Source organism: Pipistrellus hanaki, assembly GCF_964339955.1.
Source record: "Pipistrellus hanaki genome assembly, chromosome: 19".
Lineage (NCBI taxonomy): Eukaryota > Metazoa > Chordata > Mammalia > Chiroptera > Vespertilionidae > Pipistrellus > Pipistrellus hanaki.
Window position 1 is genome coordinate 4,216,881 of NC_140521.1, and position 6,349 is coordinate 4,223,229.

At 58.7% G+C, this 6,349-nt stretch overlaps 1 long non-coding RNA gene across 1 annotated transcript; it reads left to right on the forward strand.

Moving 5' to 3' along the window:
- The first annotated feature begins 1,980 nt into the window (after positions 1-1,980).
- Positions 1,981-6,006, forward strand: LOC311613834. Its single transcript, XR_014793544.1, has 4 exons — positions 1,981-2,108; positions 4,143-4,306; positions 5,366-5,530; positions 5,750-6,006. It is a non-coding gene; the product is annotated as an uncharacterized lncRNA (long non-coding RNA).
- The last annotated feature ends 343 nt before the right edge of the window (positions 6,007-6,349 follow it).

The window sequence follows — 6,349 nt, forward strand, 5'->3', positions numbered from 1 at the left end:
TCGGGACTGTCCCGCCAAAAGCGGGACGTCTGGTCACCTTACACAAAGGCCAACAGTTGTTCTTTCTGGAAATCCGAGTTTGTCCCCTGAGCGGGTCACACAGGCCCCTGCCACCTCGCTGACCTTCCTCATTGGCTCCCTAAGCCCTTGAGTGGCTGCCGTGGGCATTTTTGTTCACCAGCACTCACCATGGAGCCAGACACACCGAGAGGCTCGGCCGATATTTGAGGAATAAAAGAAAGGAAAGCCTCAAGGGAAAATGGATCTAAATAACTATTTGTGTGTGTGTGTGTGTGTGTGTGTGTGTGTGTGTGTGTAGTTGCGGATGGCGGAGGTTACACAAAGCCCCAGCTAGGTGCAATGCCCTTCCCGGAATCCTCATGTCGTCCCAGGAGGCAAGTCCCATTGATACACACACTTAGCGGGCAGGGAAACTGAGGCACGCCCTCGAGGCTCTTCATTGGTCAGACCAGCTCGACTCCTTTTCCCTTGCCCCCTCTGCTGCCCGGTGCTGCTGCCTCTAGTTGGCAGGTCCCGTGGAGCTAGGAGAGAACAGGGCGTGAGCCAGTCTGCGGGCAGAGGCCGTGTGACTGGCCCCAGGGAGGCCCTCCCTTTGGGGGTGACAGCCCAAGCTTCTTTGGCCCCGTCCGGAGTCACAAGGGGCTGCAAAGTGACCTCTGGGTGCCTATAATTAGGCCTCGGCTGGCCAGGTTTTCTGCCCGGGCTAAGGTTGCACCATGCTAAGCCCTTTCCATGCCTGCCCTGACCCTCACAGTAAGCTCCTGGCAGATAGATGCACTAGCCCTGTGGTCTACATGGAACCTACTTGGGGTGGCCTCCGTGCTCAGGGGTTCTACCAGGGACCCCGGAGACCCCCCACAGCACACATCAGAGAGAGACCGGCGTGCTGAGCAGGGACACAGACATGCCCCCGGGATTGGGTCTCCCGGGGGCAGGGTTGGGGGGGGGGGGAGGTGGCCCCAAGCTCTCAGGCCGGCGGCTCTGGGGCTAATGAGGCAGCAGCTGGGGACTGCTGGGATTTCCTTCCGCGTGTTGTTTGTATTGATAGATGTTTGGGTGATGCTATAGCAGTTAAAAGGGAGAGAGAGAGAGAGAGAGAGAGAGAGAGAGAGAGAGAGAGAGAGAGGGAGGGAGGGAGGGAGGGAGGGAGGGAGGGAGGGAGAGAGAGAGAGAGAGAGAGAGAGAGAGAGAGAGAGAGAGAGGGAGAGGGAGAGAGAGGGGAGGAAAATAAGAGGAAAAAAAAAAAATCAATGCCCGGCTGATTGTACCAGGAAGGGCAGTCGATTGGTGAGAACGTGTCGGCCGCGTATTGGGAAATAGATTTTTCTGCCCTCCAGACATTAGCTTGAAATTCTTTGAAATGAGGGCCCGCAATCTGTGTCAGAAATGAAAGATTAAGGAGGTTAATATGCCGGGCCTCCCCCTCCTCCTTTTTAATTTCCACGTCCTGGGTGCCCTTGGCTCCTACAGCGGACACACAGGTTCCTGCCACCCCGCCTGTGTGCCCGGCCCCTCCTCCCCCCCCGCTCCCCCCAGTTCTCTGGGGGCTCACGGAGGGGCAGGTACCCCTAACACCTGCTCCCCAGGCTGCATGCAGACTGCGGGGAGGCAGGCAGACCTGTTTTGAAGGGCGAGGGGGAGGGGTGGTGGCGGGTGGAGGATACTCAGGGCCCCCGGATCTGGTGGTCTGATCCCTGGAGATGCTTTTCTGGGGGCTGGGGGCCCGGCCCTGGTCCCACTCCCACTCCGCACAGACCTTCGGGGTCCCTGGGCCGGGGGCAGCCTCAGTACAGACCGGGGGGAGGCCCTGTGCTGGAGGCACCGCCTTTCCAACCCTTCCATTTCTTGAGTTTCTGATGTGCATGCATGGCAGGAAATCCACATGCGTGACACCGGAGCTATACGCTCCTGCCTGAGGGAGAGGCGAGGATCTGGTTCCAGACAGCTGAACTCCGTCAGCGAGCCCCTGGGTGCACTGTCTTCGGGCGAAGCGGCTGATGCTCTTCCCCCAGAACGTTACCCGTGTCCGCCTCGCTCTCTCCTCCCACAGCTGAACCGGCTTTCCAGCCAGCCCGCCGCGGAGGGAGGTGAGAGGTCGGCCGCGCGGGGCCTGCTCTGCGGGGTTTCCTTCTCGGCCTTGAAAATACTGGGTCTGGGGGACCCGCCCTGTGTGGGGGCCCTGGGACCGGCCCCTCTGTGTGCCTGCACCTCCCTCCTTCTCTCTGCTGACACCGCAGCAAAACCCAGGCCAAGGCCACAGGCACGCACGCACCCCGTGGTGCAGGAGGCCGTCAGAGACCGGCAAAGGGAGAGAGGGAGGCCTGAAGGATTGGGTGCGGGGACCTTTAGGGGGGGACCCAGGGCCCCCACCTGGGCTGTGCAGACCTGCGGGAGGAAGAGACTCGGGTGTTGGGGTGCACAGCGAGAAACAGATGGGGGCCATTTCCTCGGGTGGGTCTGGGCGACTCCATCTTGGGGTCCAGAGACAGGAAGCACTCAGGCCAGCCTGGCTTTGGCTCCATCCTGTCCCCTCCAGCCATTGGGCGTCTCCTGGGGTTGAGTCCCCCCCGTTGAGCGGGTCTCCCATTCCAGGGCTTCAGCACGGCACTGGGGGTGTGGGTGGGGGTGTGGGTGGGGTATGGGGGTGGGAGGAACAGACTCTGGGGGCTACAATAGGCTGCTCGGGGCGCCAGCCAGGAAGGAGGCTCTGTCCAGGCGAACATCCCCGCCCCGGGGCAGAGTGGGGGGCAGGGGGGTAGGAGACGTAGCAGAGAAGAGGGTCAGAGGGTGTCTCCTGACCTGTCCCCCTCCACAGGCCGGGCCAAGCCCTGGCTCTCTCTAGCGGCTCCAGCACCTTCTACGTAGCAAATACTACTGGCAGTTTTTTGTTTTTGTTTGTTTGTTTTTCCTGTTGGTGCCATTTGTGGGTAGGATGGGCCCCCCACCCCCAGACTGGACGCTCCCTGCGGGTAAGGCTGGTGCTGCTCCTCACGCTCCAATCGCCTGCTCAGGCTCCATCTCTCTGCTCGCTGCCATGTTCCCGGGGCCCCGCGAGGCGCAGGGACGTGCGTGAGATGTGAGGCGGCTGCAGGATTGCGTGGGGGCACCGTGAGGGGAGAAGACAGTCCTGCGAGCAGTTTATTTCATGCTTACCGTGTGCCGGACATCCCCTGCTCCCAGCAAACCCCCCCCCCCCCCCCCGCACTAACCCCAAGAGAAAGCGGGAGGCACAGGAAAAGGCGCTCAACCGATGCTTTCTGTGGAGCTAAGCCCCACAGGGTGCGGGGCCTGTGTCCCAGGGGAGCCCAGCGTGAGGTCAGGAGAGCAAACGGATTCAATTGCCCGTCGCTCTGCAGGAGGGAGGGCTGCTCCACGCAGGCACCTCAGGGAAGGAAGGATCTCTGGGGGTGGTGCTTTGACCCGGGGTCAGGCGGCCCCGAAAGCTCTGTCTGTCCCGTAAGCTGCCCATTTCAGCCTGGATCCTCCCCTTCGTCATTCCGGCGGCGTGGATGAGACAGGGCGGGCGGTGGTCGGCATCAGGACTTGGAATCTCATAAGGGATCTTGGACTGGAAGGTCTGTGAAAGCTCATGCCACTCATTCATTCATTCATTCATTCATTCATTCTTGTGGCAGAGTCTGACCAGCTGACCACAGAGAGATCCCATGTCCAGCCTCCTTCACACGCAGTGCAGCCACGGGGCTGACTTCGGGCGAACGGGAAGTTGGCAGGAGTGTCCTAAGCCACACATCGGCCTGGCCCATAACCTCCCTGCTCCCTAATCCTCTAGCCCAGTGTTTCCTAACCTTCTCTCATGATGAGAATCACCTGGTGGAGTTGTTAAAACACAGATTCCTGAATCCCAACTAAGAAGTGCTGAACTAGAATTTTTGGGAACATATAGGTAAAATTGTATACTTAACTAGTGCTCTTAGACAGATGTTATATACAGAGCACTAAGTTAGGTATGCAATTTTACCTATATGTTCTCAAAAATTCTAGTTTAGCACTTCTTAGTTGGGATTCAGGAATCTGTGTTTTAACAACTCCACCAGGTGATTCTCATCATGAGAGAAGTTTGGGAAACACTGCTCTAGTCTTTCTCTTTCTCCATCGGCCAGCTGAATGCAATTGAATGCAATCGAACGCAGGAGACTCTGAGATCCTAGAGGAGGGAATGCTGGGAACACCTGTGCTGAGGCCTGGCGCCTGGCTGTGTGTGCCAGAATCGGAAGGAGGGGCACCCATCCCTGGCAGGAGGAGCAGCATGAGCCAAGGCCCTGAGGTAGGCAGAGAAAGGAGGCGGGGGAGGCCCGGGGAACGTGGGTACTGGGGGGAGGTGCGTTGGAAGAGGGAGGCGATTATCCTACAGCACACACAGGGCTCTGCCGGGTTCTGACGGTTCTCTAAGGCCCTTCTTAGATTTGCCGATCCCCTCCAGGCTCCGAAGTGCTCTCCCCCCTGTGGCTGCGGAGAGAAGACGGGCGGAGGCGGGCGTGTGTCCGGTTTCTCCATCTACCAGCTGAATGCGACTGAACGCAATCGAATCTGGAAGGCGGAGCGCGGCAGATGGCCCATCTGACTCCGGCACGGCGGTCGGTCGTCCTGGTGTAACTTTACGGCTGTGGCGGCCGCAGGTTCTCCTCCCTGCTGCGTTTATGGGGGCGTTTCCTTTTTGATATACGAGGGAGGAGGCGGGCGCGTCGGCGGGCCCCTCCAGCGGAGGGTAATCTTCGCGTAAATCACGACCAAGCAGGGCCGCCCCCGTGTGTGCTTTGGGATAAATCTTCCAAGTCAACAACGTGCCTGCGCGTGCGACCCCGGGGACCAAGCAGCGCGCAAAGGTCAAGTGCGAGAGGCAGCCGGGAGCTGGTCCTGGGCTCCCGGCTCCCGCGCTGGACGGGAAGGCAGAGCCAAAGGAGGTGGGCGGAGGGGGTGTTGGTTTCCCAGAGCCGCTGTGATGAAGGGCCGCACGGGGTGGGGGCGCGCTTAAAGCCCCAAGTCCTAAGTCGGGGTGTCCGCAGGGCTGTGCTCCGTCCGAAGAGTCCTTCTTGGTGTCTTCCAGCTTCCGGTGGTTGCTGGCAATCCTCGGCTGGTCCTCGGCTGGTAGACACATGGTCTGAAGGTGCTCCTTCCTGAGCGGGACTCTGTGTCCAAATCTCCTCTTTTTCCCATATATATATTTCATGATGAATGGATATCATACTGAACAAAAGAGGCTCTACACAGCAGAGGGCATAGGCCAATGGTCGGCAAACTGTGGCTCCCAAGCCTCGTCTTGCTGCTCTGTTGACTAATGAGTTTGCCGACCGCTGACCTAGACTCTCAATTCCAATAATCACAGGCTGTTGCTGTTCCTTGTGATGAAGCCCCTGTCCCAGTGGTTGGCAAACTCATTAGTCGACAGATCGGCAATGCATGTGGCTCGCGAGCCAATTTGCCGACCAGTTTGCATATGATTCCACGTGTGCAAAAAGTACAGAAGCAGGTGAACATCGTCTGTGGTGAGGTAAGTCAGGGCAGGTTGCCTTGGTGACTAGGAATGGGCATGGGGGTACGTCGGGGGCTGGTTATACTGGTGTGTCCACTTGTTGAATCTCCCCTGAGCAGTATGCGGCCGCCGTGTGCAGGTTTGTGCACGGAGGTTATACCTCGGCAGAGATGAAAAACGCCGGGTCTTTTCTTCCTTCCCTAATTGCCGGAGAGCCAATGGGATCGTGTCTTATAGGAAGGACAGGTGAGCGTGGGAAAATCTCACCCCGGAGTGAAGACAGCCTCGAGAACGCCCCGGGATGCTGTCATCTTGCCATGAGCCCAGCGCTGGGACTGACCCCTGCTCCTCCCTCAGACTCCAGACGAAGCAGACACTGCACGGAGAGGTCACACATGGTGACGCAGAGGCCTGTGGGACCGGAACACAGGGCGTGGCTCAGGGCAGGGACCCCTCAACGCTGGGGGTGTGTGGGGGGTCCCTCCATTCTGTAATCTCCCCTCTTACCGCATTTTTAACCGGTATGTGCGTTCGGTAGCTCTTAACCGGTTAAAAACGTGGGTTTTGTAATCAAAGAAAACGGGATCGTTTCAAAAGAAACATCAACAGTGTTTTAGTCAGAGTAACAGCCCTCGCTGGCTACACATTTCCCCGGGGCCCGGCTGGGGAGAAGGTGGTTCCAGCCACTGAAGGTGGACCGGGGAGCCAGAGGCACAGAGGGCAGGAATGCGGGGAGAGAGAATGAGGACGGACAGACAAAGGGCGAGAGAGAAAGCAGAGAAAGACCCACACACAGCAAGACTTTTATCCACTCAACAAATATTTATCGAGCACTCA